The following is a 15,169-nucleotide window of genomic DNA, read 5'->3' as shown; positions in this document are numbered from 1 at the left end:
TCAAATGTTTTTCTGGATCTGTTCATATAATTTAATCTGTTACTGTGGTGAATAGCATTAGTAACTGATTTGGTCATTATGTATTTTCTTGTTTCTACACCATTGGATTCCATTTACTAATATTTTGTTTAGGAGTTTTAGATATGTGTAATGCTGGCCTATGATTTTCTGTCCTCATATTGCCCCTGTTGGGATTTTTGTGTTGTTTTTCTGGTCTCACAGATTGAATTGGGGAAATTGTTTTTGTAGTCTTTTGATTTTCAAATAAGTTCAATAATACCCAGTCTTCTCACATGTGTACAAGCCCTGCTGTACCAGCAACATCATCACGTTGGTTTGACAATATAGAATTTTAAAATACAATATCTCTGACCCAGAAATTTCACTGCTAGGAATTTATCCTATGGATGTAGAATAAATAAACAAGCATACAAAAATATATTCACAAGAAGAATGTATATTGTTATAATAGCAGGAAATTAGAAACAAAATTCCCATTGGACACATCTTATTTCTTATTTTTTTAAGTAAAATGTTTATTACCATGACAAAGAGTGAGGTAGATCTATTTGTGCTGATGTGTAACGTTTTCCAAATTCTATAATTAGGGTAAAGCAGGTGGCAGAGCAATCCTGTGGATTTTAAAAAAGAGTTTTATGGATGTGCATGTCCTATTTCTGGGAGGATGGCAGGGTGCTGAAGGACCTCGTGTCTTTCCGTGCCTCTTTGTAATCTTGTGCGTATGTGTGTCTCAGGACACCTGTACCTGGCTGGAGGAGGCCTGTGGATGAGGTGCCCTCCCTTTCAGCTAACTAACTGCACAGAGTCTCAGCTGTTTCCTTGCTGACCCTTGTGGTCTGTCACCATCCCAGAACGGAAACCTGCATTAGGCCTGGGTTTAGCCAGAAGAAATGTTAAGTTGACATAAATAGGAAGCTCTATAACCTCCTGCAAGTGTTACCTTGGAAACCAGAGCCTGGGCAGTCTCCATGGAAACCGTTCTCAGCCTTCCGCCTGAAGGAGTTACCGCCCACCTTTGCTGGAGCCTTACTTATGAGGGACCTCGGAGCTTCAATAAATATTTAAGCAATGGCGGTGGAGTGGATCCTGTCCACTCTGAATGCCTGCTGTTGGACTCTGGGTGACGACAGCTGACTTCTCCTGGGAAAGAGGAGGAGCCTTCTTCATGGGGATGTGCCCTCACAGGAAGGCATAGGAGCACAGGAGACCACTCAAGGCAGTGTACGCAGTGTCCCTGGGGTGAGGAAGGAGATCTGTGTCCAAAGGCCCAAGGGTTCTGGACTCTGCCATTGCGGAGTGTCACTGGACAACTGTGCTGAGCTAACACCGTCTCTGGGCTCTAACTCACCCTTCTATAAAATGGGGATTTTGGACTAAGTTGTTCAGGCGTTTTACCCAGCTTTTTTTGTTTGTTTGTTACCAGGGATTAACTCAGGGGCACTCGGCCACTGAGCCACTTGAGCCACATCCCCAGCCCTATTTTTTGTATTTTATTAGAGACAGGTCTTATTGAATTGCTTAGTGCTTCGCAGTTGCTGAGGCTGGCTTTGAACTCACAATTCTCCTGTCTCAACCTTCCGAGCCACTGGGATCACAGACTTGGGCCACCACGCCTGGCTTTTCCAGCTTTAATGATGTGGTTTGCATGTAACCTGGTCACATGGGGTTCAGAGGAGGGACCCTGACCGGAGCAGGCTTCCTGGGGTCCACCTGAGCTTTGGAGGTGGGGAGGAGTGGCAGGGAGTGGGCAGTGCCTCAAGGTAGAGGAGCTGGCTTCCAGTAGGTCCAAGGACACGGGGCAGTGTGGTGGAGCCTAAGACCCTCCAAGACCGAGCCCCCTGGTTGGCAAGGAGTCCAGGGCTGAGAGGGATGGGCAGTGCTGTGCTAGGAGGGTCCACTGTGGCATCTCCTCCTTGCTGCGTGCTGCATCCACTCAGGGTGCCAGAGCACAGAGGGAGAGGTGCCAGGGCAGGCGACAGCTGCTGCACCCACCTCCACCTGAGAGACGAGGGCTGTCACTGGACGCTAACGTCTAGCCCCCCCAGAGCCAGGGCTGTGCCTAAGAGCTGATGAGAAGGGGAAGCTGGGTGGCAGTGAGACAAAGGGGACTGGCGTGGGCAGGGAGGGCGATGACTTGGACCAACATCTGGCCCACACAAAGTGTCATGTCCCCGCAATGTGCCCATGGCTTTCCTTGCTCTATCCTGTCACTTCTTACAATAGGTCTGAGGTGAGTATGAATGTCATAGCCACCAACTCGGGTGTGCAAAAATGTATGTTTATTTATAGTCTGTGGTAATCTATTCTGTGTAACTCTCTGGGTTCCAGGTCCCCATTTCGTGTGGTGGTAACAATGTAATCACAGTCATTTCTGGCCACACTTCAGTCTTAAACTCAAACAGTTAAAGAATGGCCCTTCCAAAGATATGAATTTTTGCCTCCTCTCCCCTGCCACCTCTGGCACCTCGATGATGCAATTAAGTTCGGGGTCTCCCCACTGTAGGAGGAACTGTGGTAGAAGGCAACGGCCACCTCCTGCTACTATCACTAGGAACAGGTGCGCCTGGTTATTCACACCTTGCAGCTGGAGCCAGCCACATGACCATGCTCAGCCAATCAGGTACTTCCACCCAGACCCTGCACCACTGGGCAAGAGTTTCAGGAAGCTGGTAGTCAAGAATGTATGCTGGTGGATGGGGTGACAGCAGCACCCGTGGGCCGCAAGGAGGTGGTGGCATCCTCTCTGTGGTTCTGCAGCCTGCTCTGGACCATGCTCCCTTGGATGCCTCCTCATTGCTGAAGCTGTATTTGCAGCTCAGCCAGCAACTCTCTAAGCCACCCAGTGTCCTGTCAATCAATTCATTTTTGCCTACATTGACTAAACTTGTTCCTATTGCTTGTGTAGCCATTTTATTGAGCAATATGATTTTCTGATTGTTAGGTTTAATTCGAAAATAGCTTAATTCTTTCTTTCCTGCTTTCTTATTCCTCTTTAACCTGCTCACTAGAGTTGGTATCCCCTCATCCTGCCTTGGATGAAATCAAATAACTAGGACTACTTATTTTTTGGTTTTGTTTTGTTTTGCTTTTTCCTGATGTAAAAAGCAATTTATTATGATATTCAAATACTAAAACACATGAGTAGAGAATACTGCACACAAGAAACTTCAGTTTACTGTAAGTGATATAGATGGATAAGCAAGTTCTGTTTCCATGTCAGAATCACAAATGACACTTCAACTAAACAAAAAAGGCTCATGATTCAAGTGAAGGGATAAGAGGAAAGTGAGAAATGAATTTTGACAGTAGAGGACTACTTTTATTGTTCAGGTCTCAGGCAGCTGGTTCTACAGCTGAGGAGTTGAGTCCAACCTGGGGGTCCACTCTTTGCATCACTACTCTGCTGAACTGGGCTTTCAGGGACTCTTATGCTACAGGGCTCCTGGAGATAGACAGTGGTCAACCTGCATTTTGGATATGAAAGGAAGGTTCTGCAGCCTCACCTCAGAGTGAAGGGGACACCTGACCCATCAGTGGTGACAGTTCAACCCCAAGGAATTGTGATAAGACAGTGGACTCTGGGTGACCTGGATTTGAATCCCATTTCTGCCATTTGTTGGCTGAGGAATTATTTGATTTGTCTGTTTTTGCACAACAAACAGCCTAAAACCTGGTAGCTTACAAAAGCATTCAAGTGCTCAAGACTTGACAATTTGGACAGGGGTGAATGGATATGGCTTGTCTTTGCCTTATTTGTCCTCACTTCAGTCATCTTTGTGGAAGCAAAAAGACACGTGTCTAAGAACTTCTCATTGGGCTGGGGATGTGGCTCAAGCGGTAGCGTGCTCGCCTGGCATGCGTGCGGCCCGGGTTCAATCCTCAGCACCACATACAAACAAAGATGTTGTGTCTGCCGAAAACTAAAAAGTAAATATTAAAATTCTCTCTTTCTCTAAAAAAATAAATAAATAATAAGAACTTCTCATCCATTTGGAGCTCAGCTGAGACTATCAGCCGAGAGCCTCAGTTTTCCAAATGGGCCCCTCCACTTGACTGCTTGGGCTTCCCCCCAGCATGGAGGCTGGGTTCCAAAAAGGAGGAAGCAGAAGCTACAAAGCCTGCTTATTGCCTGAGCTCTGAGACCCCAGGACATTATTTCCTCTACATTCTAGTGGTTAGGGGGGTTATAGGCCCAACTTAGATTCTAGACAGAGGAACATAGGTCTACCCCTTAGGGAAGAAGTGACAGGTATGCTCAAGGATATGCAAAGTTGTCTGGGACCATCTTGGATACTAGTGACTGCAGTGAACTTGGGCAAGATTGCTCCAAGTTTCAGTTTCCCCTTCTAAAAACTGGAGATAATAATATAGTTGGCCTTCCATATCCATGTGTTCAATAAACCTCAGGTCATAAATATTAAGAAAAAAATTCCAGATGTTGAAAGCACTAATGGTAGAAAACATTTCCACCATCCTCCGAATGTTATGTGTGTCAATACTGAATTATTTTGAGCCACAGGCTGTGCTTACCTTGAGCCACAGGCTGTGCTTACTTCTTCTAATTGTTTTTTTTTTTTTTAGGCAAGATTCAAAACTTTTAATAAAGAAAAAAAAGACACTTCCAAAAATATATGACACACAAATAAAAGTTTTTTTAAAAAAAGTAAAAGATATTTAAACAAAATCCTCTACCGTCAACATATAAGTAATACTTAAAATCTTAATGATGTTGAATCTTCAAATTCATGGCAAAGATAGCTATTGTAGTGTTTTTCATGATATTGCTGTTTTAAGACATCAATTAATATAGCTACTTTACTATATTTTCTTAAATATCCAGTTCACAATTCATTTAATTATCTCATAAAGACACATATTTTCTAACTGGTTATTTTGTACTTTAATAATAATGAACCATGACAAAATAATCAAATGGCTTAAAAGGTTTGCTAATGACTACCCCACCAGGGGTGCCTGCACACTCACATACCTGTTGCAACAACCAGAGGAGCTAGGAATGCTCTTTAATGTGATGCATTCAGGTGGTATGCTTGCTAAACATTAAAGAGAGGGGTTTTGCAAGTAATACATTTGAACTTTCTCATTTTCTTTAAAAATCTAGAAAGAATCTGCTTATTTAGATCACTTTTACCAGATAACTTATAAAAACAGGGGGAAGCATCACTTTAGAATTCTTTTTGGGGGTAAATTTTATAATGAAAAAAATGATGTTTTTCAAATTGTGATAACACTAAAATCCTACTCTAGAAACTCTAGATTTTCAAAATGTTAAGAAATCAGTTACATCTACAGGGTAATTTTAATGGATGAATCTCGTGATTTCTTAGGTCTATAAAAAAACATTTCTTCAGGGAAGGTGACACTACCTTACATTCATTTTGGTACTTCCAGAAATAATCCATTTAAGATGTGATCCAAGACAAACCCCAACTTCTGAATTCTCATCTACAACTAGTGGCCAAGGTAAATAATCAATAATCTTACAGACAATTGAGTAAGAAGATGTTAATCTAATATGATAAAATGTATATATAACTAGTGGTGATTAATGCCAAATATAATACATCTCATTTTCATAACTTGGAAATAATTTTCATGTAAAATTTTATATACAGGTTTAATTCTTACCTATAGATAAAGTAATATTTTAAGTAATCAAGACAAATAGTAGAAAAAGCATTTTATTTATATGGAAAAAGCTACAGTAAGATCTGTAAAAGGTGTCAAAATAATATTGCCTATACAGAAAAAAAAATTCAAATGTGAATAGCAACAAATAAAAGTTATACACCTTCCTACTTAGCAGTGCAATTAATTCACATTGCAATAAAGTTAAGTCAAGTATAACAAAATCAAAACAAGTGTTTCTCCATAATCAGTATACTGAGAATTACAGTGTAAAGATCATTTCAGGTTTAAGAAATCTGCAATCAATCTAAAGAATATCCTAAGACAAGGGAGACACAGTTAATTCATTTAATTATCAGCTGTTGGGTTTTTTCAATACTGTTCACAGGAAAAAAGTAATGAGTTGACATACATGTAAATAGAATATATTTAGTCTATACAGTAAAAAAATACAAATTATAAAGTGAGCTAACAAAGAATGAAATCTGAATACAGATTTATAAAAGTGACGACATCTTAGACAACACATACAGTATTTCTCGTGTAAAAACATCTAGTTTCAGCAAAAAATAATTTGGTTGCTTTTTAGCTGCATTGTAGATCTTGTAAGCTGAAGATGCAGATGTCCAAGTATCTTAAAAACCATAATAAATGTCTTTCTCAATGTATACAAAATGATAAATGCTCTCATCACAGTCTTAAGGGTATTTTTGGAAGTTTGTTTTGTCTTGCTTCAGAAACACATTTAAAATGGGTTAAAATCAAAGGGTTTCATGGTACAATGAAACAGTAAACAGTGCTCAATTTACTGCTAATGTTGAAAAAAACCTAGATTTTACAGTACTCTGGTATATATGAAAGTTTTTTTGATTTTATATTGCATATTTCTGAGTCCATTCTCTTGCATGTCTGTTGTATTTTTCTTTGTCTGATTTATAGATTTGTGCAATATCTGGAACTAAGGGGTCATCAGGATTAGGATCACAAAGTAGAGAACATATGGACAATAAAACTTTTGATACAGTCAAAGCTGGTGACCATTGTGACCTCAGGATATCAAGACAAATACTTCCATTACTGTTTACATTTGGATGGTAAATTTTTGTTGTGAAAGCAATCTTTGGTGGTTTAAAAGGATAGTCCGTCGGAAAATGTACAGTGAGAAAGAAGACGCCACCTTGATACGCGCTATCTGGAGTCATCTCCCACAGGTCCAGCTGAACAGTGAGCAGGTGGATCACGTTGCAGATCATTTAATTCTTTCTGAATCCGCTTCAGCGCCATGGGTCAAGGAGGGCAGCGGGGACACCGGCCGGCGGGGGGCGGCTGCGTGGCTCGTGGGCGTGGGTCGTCGCGGGCTCCGCTCGCTGGCTCAGTCCTGTGGGTCCCGGTACGCTGGCTCCGTGTGCGCCCGAGCGCGAGTGTTCGCGAGTGTGCCTACTTCTTCTAATTGTGAACTTAACCGAATCCTGTCAACAACCTAAGGGAGATAGGTTGCCCCTTGATGCTCATGGTAGATTGGTTCCAGGAAACTCCTCTCCCCCAGGATAACAGCATCCTCCCTTTCTCCCTGTGGTTCACCCCGGGGACACAGAAAATCATTCAGGGGTCTGGGCTCAGCTCCTGGAGGGGCTTTTGAGCCATCAATTTCCCCATTGGGATATATTCCCCCATCCTGTGGAACAATGCTAAAGTCACCCCCCCCACCAGCTCCCGCTAACTGGTTCCAAAAAGCAAAACTTGAATTTGCTGCACATTAAGCACTGTACTGACTTATTGCAAATGCAGTGGCCCCTGGAGTGGCCCCTGCCATCTCACAGCTCTTCAGTGTCTCCAGCACCTGAGTATGGCTTGCCCTGGATTTCATTCCTGGACTCTGTAGTCAGGCTGTGAGGGTTGTGCCTGTACACTTAGAGAGTCCAGGCTCCTTTCTTTTTTCCTTCCCTAAACAACAGTATTATGACCATTTACACAGCATTTACGTTTATTAGGTGTTATAGATAATCTAGAGATTATTTAAAGTATACAGGAAGATGTGCACAGATTATATGCTTTTGTGGTTCAGATCCTAAATGTCCCCACAAGACCATGTGTTAAAGCCTTGGTTGACAGCCTGTGCCACAACCTTTATGAGACGAGGCCTAGTGGAAGGAAGTTAGATCATTGCGGGTGTGTTCTTGAAGTGGGTATTGGGACCTTGGCCCCTTCCTCTTTCTTTTTTTAGAGCCTTGCTGGGGGTCCTGCCCATGAAGTGGGCAGCTCCTTCACTAGGCACGGCCGCCATTATGAAGACAGGCCTAAAAGCAATGACAGGCCAACCAACCGTAGACTGAAACCTCTGAAATCTTGAGCCAAAATAAACCTCTCCTGTCTATAAGTTGATGATTTCAGGTATTTTATCATAGTAATAGAAACCTGACTATCACACAGGCAAATACAACAGCATTTGGTAGAAGGGACTTGAACATCCATAGATTCCGGTAGGAGGAGGAGTTTTCTGGAACCAATCTACCATGAGCATCAAGGGGCAACCTATCTCCCTGTTGTTGACAGGATTCAGTCGACTTCACAATTAGAAGAAAGTAAGCACAGCCTGTGGCTCAAGAGAATTCAGGTGACCCACATAACATTCAGAGGATGGTGGAAATGTGTCCTACCATTAGCGCTTTCAACATCTGCCTCTGCCATTTCCTGTCCCTCTCCTTGCATCTAGTGTCATTAGCCCAACATCCTCTGAGCTGTTACCCCCTTTCTCCCTGTGGTTCACCCTGGGGACACAGCAAAGCACTCAGGGGTCTGAGCTCAGGTCCTAGAGGGGCTTTTGAGCCATTCATTTCCCCAGGTTGGGATATGTGTCCCATCCTGTGGAACAATGCTAAGGTCGCCCCCTCCACCAGCTCCCACTAACGGGTAGCCACTTGAAAACCTGTAGCTGACTTCCCCGGGGCCTCTTCCAGCCTGCCTTTATGGTCAAGTTACCTGGGTAAGGGAAGCAGGGGAAAAGAGAAGTTTTGAGTCCTAGGCTTCGAGGAGGAAAGACCACCCACACCACGCCCCCAGCCCCAGCCTGGGCAGCAGCAGTGACATCTAACTCCTTAGTGTGCTTCAGCAGCAGGCCTGGGACCCATTCTGCAAGAGGTTCAGCTCAGGCCCCAGCTCAGCAGCTTCTGCAGGAAGCAGTGGGTGGAGCTGACTGGGGGGCATCTCCAGGCCTCTCGGGTTTTGGGCAGTTAGCAGCAGGAGCTGCAGCAACCTGATGGAGCCTGTGTCATTTGGGAAATGAGGTGGCTCTAACTGATTTGGGGAGCAAAACCCTGTTATTTGTATTTCAAAAAAGATGGAAAACCTGGTTTCTTTATGTTTAGAAATGCCCCTTGTTGGGGACGGGGCAGTCCTGGCCTGCCTTAGGAGCTGTAGTGATTGGGGTCCTTCAGTAGTGGAGTGGGAGGGGGCAAGGTGCCTCCTTTATAAGGATCCCCCTTCTCCCAGGCATCACAGAGGGCATCCTGGTCCCTGACCTCCAAGCACCACCCACCTGGGTAGCCCACCCAGGCCGTTTCCCTTACACGACCCCTTACAAGCCAAGCTGTCCCACACAGCTTGCCCAGCTGGCACCGGGACCCCCAGCAGGGCTCCAGCTCTCGAATCTGGTCCAGTGTTACCAAGGAAACCATGTCCTCAGGGGTTCCCGGCCAGACTGTGCTGAGCAGAGACTGTGCCTCGGAGGCCAGGAAGGTTCCAGCTGGATCTCCTCCGACTCCATCTTTTTGTTGCTGTCGTTGCTGGTAATAAAACTCGCATTTACCAGAATTGGGCCAAACACGGGGTGGAAAGAACAGCATTTTGGTGACCTGTGCCAGGTCCTGGCACTTTGGTGGTCCCACTCAGGCAGCCAGAGCCTGGGGAATTTGATGTCCTGGCTCAGGAGGGCTGTATTCCACCAATTTCCCCTGGCAGCCATGTCACCAGCCCTTCTTGGGGAACTGGGTGGACAGCAGGTGAAAACACCCCCCACCATGTGCCCTCAGAGGCCGGAGTGACGAGGACACCCCCCCCCACCTCCATTCCCAGCTCTGCAGGCAGAGGGTGTCTTCAGTTTCCCACTGTTCAGAGAACTCCCTTTCAAACTGTTCAGCTCCCCCTGGCTGCTGACCCAGATGGAACTGAAAAGGCAGTGAGTGAGAAGGGAGCCGTCCTTCACAGACGCACGGCCCACCAGCCCTGTCCTCTAGGAGGTCACGGACCTGGGGACCCTGTGGTAAGCTGCACTGTCCAGGGTCTTTGCTGGTAGAACTGATGTCCAGAGCAGGGTATAAACCGGGCCTTGGGAGCCTTGCAGAGCACCTGCAGTGCAGAGGGCCCTGGGTGTGTCCTGGGCTCTGAACGGTAAGTAACGACTCTGCCCTCCCACAGCCCAGCTCCAGTGGGGTAGAGCTCAGAAGGGTGGTGTGCTGAGTGCTGTGATGGGGAAGTCTGGGACACTTTGGGGAAGGGGGTGTTCAGACCAATCAAGAGGAAAAAAATAAAGGCATGGGACTTACATGTCGATTCATTTTAAACATTATCCTCTGTCAAGGCCAATGTTTTCAGTTTTATGATGGCCTACTGTGTGTGCGTCTTTGCATTTTCCTAGTTGACCTTGACAGTGTCCCCATCTGTCTGCTAAAGACTTGACTACAGCTGGGGTTGGGGCTCAGTGGCAGAGCAATAGCCCAGCACCACATATAAATAAATAAATAAAATTAAAGGTCCATTGACAACTAAAAAAAGTATTAAAAAAAAAAAAAAAAAAAGACTTGACCACAGCCCTCAAGGCCAAGAGATGGATTGGAGCTCCTTGGACTGCACAGCCTCGAGGTTCCTGATGAGAGAGGAGGGCTGGGGACCCACCAAGCCCAGCAAGCCCAGCAGCCACCTGCACAGAGCAGGCTCAAGGTCAAACGCTTTCTCCCTCAGGCTGGGGCTGGGGCTGGGGGGCCCCTGGCTGGTTCCTTTGTGTTGTTCTGCCCCCCCATCTGTTTGCCAATCTCCAAGTGCTTTGATAAAATTTTGATCCTAGTTGTTAGCCTTCGAGCCCCACCCCTGCCACACCCAGATCCGCTGTTCCAGAACTTCTCTGCTACAGGCAAGAAAACCTGGTCCTGGGGTTTACTACTCCTGTTCAGCTGAATTAAATATTCGCTGAGCAACTTTTATAAGACCTTTCCAGATTCCACAGGGCAGGGGCTAAGGATGATCCCTTGATTCTCCCTAAAGACAGCTGACCCAATGACGCCCCCCCCCCACCCCCGTTACACCTGGTCACCTGACAGTCTGTGCAGAGGCCAGTCAGCCTTGGTCCCAGTTGCAGTTAGAAGCAGAGGCCAGGTGTCCTGAGGAGGACAGTGACCTGTGCTCTCAAGTTCTCTCTATCAGACACTTATTATGAGTTACTTTGGATCCTTATTCCTGGGCCTTTGGGGGCACTTCTTACCATAGAGAGAGGACCCTGCTGAGGCCACCAACTCTGGATAGACTCAGACCAGCCTCCCCTAGGCACACCCAGCAGTAGCACCTGGCCCTGGGTGCAGGCATACACCTCTGCCTTGGGGCTTCCCTGGATGTTTGCACATGAAATGCTGCACCCAACCACACACGGCCAGCAAGTCTGGGGAGCGGGCCCCTTAGCGGGGAACCGAAGCAAGATGGGAGACATGGGCAGATTTTTCTCCCTGTCTCCCCTGAAGAACTGTGCCAAGAAACATTTATACACCTTCTCAGAGGATAGTCCTGAGACTGAGCAACCAGTAATATTTGATACCAAGCTGTGGCCAGCTCCATAACACACTCCCCTCCCCTTGCCCCTGCTTTGTCACCTCTCCTAACAAAGGAAGGGCAGGTGGCCTTTGTTTCACACTCTACTTTCTGAGGAACACAAACTAAGCCACCTTGAGTTCCTTCTGGAGCTCCTCTCCCAATGCATAGGACCCTCTGGGTGCCACAATCAGCACCCCTTGGCCTCTCTGAGATGGACACAGGACCCAGGTTGCCCAGTCAAGCCTTATCTCCTGGCCACAGAACTTAGTTCAGAAATGACCTTGGGACCAATCTGAATGTCCCCTGGGGATTAACCTGTGGACACCGGGGCCTTGTGTACCAACAGTGTCTCTGCCTGCCTTCCTCTCTGCCTGCCATGATATGTCCTCATCCAGCCAAGACCCAGTTGGACCCCAGCTCCCAGGGACACCTTTCTTTGTCTTCCTGGTCCAGCAAGATCTCAGCTGCTTCACTCATGACATCCAGGATCCCCAGGTGGACCCCTGCTGCTGCCAGGCGCTGCCTCGCTCTCCTACAATGTCTCCGTCATACAGCCTGTTGGGTTGTGTGTGTTTCCACTGGGCATACAGTTGTGCCTGGTAACCGTGTGGGTTAATTGGCCAGATGGGGCAGGCAGGCGCTTCTGTATACAGAGGCCAGGGTCCAACATAAGGCGGCCACATGTTCCTTGTTTTCCTGGGGCTCTCCTGAGAAACCTCGTAGTCCTGGACGGAGCGGGACAGTTGGCCACCTTGTTCAACAGGCAGAGCACGAGGAGGAGGGTGCTGTCTGGGGAAGCTCCCTTCCATTGTGAGGGGCACGGACTCATCACAACGATGGTGAGGTTCAGTCCAGACCCCATCCACTCCTCACTTAACACTATTTAATGAGCTCCTACTATGTGTCAGCCCTGCAAAGTGTCTGGACCCTGGGGATGAATATGACCTAGTCTCATGCTCTAGAGCTTGCAGTTCAGAGCAGTGATCCATCAGGGAAACATCTTGAAAAGGGCCAGATCATAAATAGTTGAGGCTTTGCAAACCATAGCCTATTATCACTACCCAGCTCCACTGCGGCCACCCGAAAGGAGCGGTGACAGTATGAACAGGCTGACTATGAGCCAGTAAGGCCTCCGGAGCAGCAGGCCCAAAGTAGAGGTGGAGACAGACACACTAAGCTTCAGATCATACATCAGGCTCCCGCTGATGGCAGTGGCTCTCCGTGGCTCTGTAGATGACTGGGTGGTGTTCCACGAGGACCCGTTTCCCCTACATATGGCTGGCAGTTGACTGGACCTACAGTGAGCACCTGGCCCACAGGCAGCCCATGCTCAGGCTGCTGGCCACCAACATAGGTGGACAGGCCGCCAGAGATGGTGGCAGTTAGGTGGAACAGGAATGGCAGGAGGCAGAAACTGAAAGGTCAAAGGGTAGAGCAGAGCCAAGAGTCTTCCGGGGCCCTCCAACCCTGCACACCCTGAGTATGCTCCAGGCCCCGTGAGGCCCAGCCGGGCCTTGAGTCTGGCTGTGGGCTCATCCTGGGTCGCGGGCAGCCTTTCCATGTCGCTGCATGTCTTCTTTATTTCTATGTAAGTTCTGCCCTCTGTATCCACGAGTTCCAGATCTGAGGATTCATCTGACCAGGGGCAGAAAAACATTTAAGAAAAAAAAAATATCCACTGAGCATATGTGGACATTTTCTCATCATTATTCTCTAAATAATACAGCATACAGCTGTTCACCTAGCATTGACATTGCATCGAGTATTATAAGTGATCTAGAGATGATTTAAAATCCACAGGGGGGGATGGGGTCCCAAAAATGATTCCGAGGGGCGACTTGCATCCTTACTAAAACAGCATTTTCCCCCCTTTCTTGTTTAATTCAGTGATTTTTTGTAAACTTGAAAGTTTTGCAATCATCTTCATCACCAGTCTCTGTAATAAACCTGCTTTTCCTGAAGGGCCCTTGGGAAGCTTTCTGCCACCAAAAGACCCTCAGTCACTCCTGTACCCTGTGAGAAGCCAGATGCTATGGGAACACAAAGGAGGGACCCTAAATGGGGCTTGGGGAAGGCTTCCCGTGAGACCAGAGAATAAGACAAATGAGAACACCTTGAAGATGGGGGAAAGGGGGATTCCTTGACCTTTAAATGGCTGCTGCCAGATGTCACCTTGGGCCAGTGTCCCCTGTAGCAGACACAGTGTGGCAGTACCACTATATCCCACTCTACCCATCAGCACCAGCAACACAGGTCTTCCCTCCAGAGCCTTGTGAGGCCGCCTTAGCAGCACCTCAGTGTCTGTGGCCAGGGCCTGCGAGGCCAGCTACAAGGACTCCCGAGTCCCCCCAACAGGAAGGGGGAGAATCTGCACTTGTCCCCTGGGGCAGTCAGTGGCTGGCTTTGCGGCCTGCGCCACTCCAGTTTTCAGTCAAGAAAAGTCCTAAGACAGGGATTCCAAGGAATTGAGTGAGATTGTCACCAAGGGCTGACAAATCTCCTTGTGGGAGAGGTCTGGCCATACAACTGCCCTCTCCCTCTGGCCTTGATTTCCTGCTAAGAGAGAATCTCTAAGTCTCTCCACACCACACCCCAGAGCCCCTGTGCTCCCCTCTCCCCATAGCTGGCCCTTCTCATTCTGGAAACCTCATTTCGGTAACAGTAGGCTTCTTTGTTGCCTGCAAGAGAAACCAGCTCGAGCTAATCCAAGTAAATAAGGGGCTCCTTGCAGGGACCTGAGCAGCTTGCAAAGGAGTTGCTGGGCAACCGCTGCCTGGAGATGACTCCACCAGCCACGGGCCTCTCTCCTCTTCCATCCTGGCAGCAAGAACCTCACAGCAGAGTTTGGTGCCAGGGTCCCTAGACTTGGGCCTTGGAGCATTCAGTGTCAGGGATCAGGGACATTGGCTAGACCCTGTCTCCGGAAGATGCCACCCCTATCTACCTCCATATCCCATTAAAAGAATCTGGATTCATTCCACTGGTCCAGACCTGAGTATTTCCAGGAACCAGGGCACACAGCAAATATGCCCAATTATAGGTGTCTACACTCGGCCATTAAGAGGGTGCACAAATTTTTTTTTTTTTCCAAATGAGATGATCCAATTTGAATGTACACATGATTAGGAGTGTGTGTGCAATTGCTAAAATGTCTCATGGGGGAGTTAATATATCGCATTTTAAAGGCCTATTTTAATTTCACAGAAGGTAACTCATATTTAAATCTGGAAATGCTACTTTCCACTTTCACATTTCATGGGATATTTTTTATCTCAAATTGTCCCCTGTGACTTGGGTGTCTGTCTCCTCATCACCCTGATACACAGTTGAGTCACCAGCAACTTCCAGAGCAATCACATCCCTCCCGGCTCAGCTGCAGAGACTCAGCACTTTGTGAATCACTCTTACTGCGGAGGCCGGGAAGGAGAGGTTCAGGGGAAGGCCCCTACACCCTGCTGTCACAGCAAGTGCTGATGACAATTGCATCCTGTTGTAAAGCAAGCCTGGGGCCCAGGTATGACTGCAGCTGTCAATCACCAGGTATCCATCACTCTGCTCTGCAGCCAGCCTGTGCCAGGCACTGGGTGGGGCGGAGAGGAATGTAAGCACTCTCTGGGAGGGAGGATTAACACCACCCCACCGCCCTGTAGAGCAGGAGGGGAACCAAATGAGTGCCACAGACACCAGAGAACCTCCCCCAGGA

At 47.2% G+C, this 15,169-nt stretch overlaps 1 pseudogene; it reads right to left on the bottom strand.

The window, feature by feature from the left end:
- Positions 1-5,836: 5,836 nt before the first annotated feature.
- Positions 5,837-7,018, bottom strand: LOC143407043 (ubiquitin-conjugating enzyme E2 D1 pseudogene; annotated as a pseudogene).
- Between the last annotated feature and the right edge of the window lie 8,151 nt (positions 7,019-15,169).

This window comes from Callospermophilus lateralis, chromosome 9, assembly GCF_048772815.1.
Source record: "Callospermophilus lateralis isolate mCalLat2 chromosome 9, mCalLat2.hap1, whole genome shotgun sequence".
NCBI classification, from domain to species: Eukaryota; Metazoa; Chordata; class Mammalia; order Rodentia; family Sciuridae; genus Callospermophilus; species Callospermophilus lateralis.
This window is presented reverse-complemented; position numbering and strand designations above follow the sequence as displayed.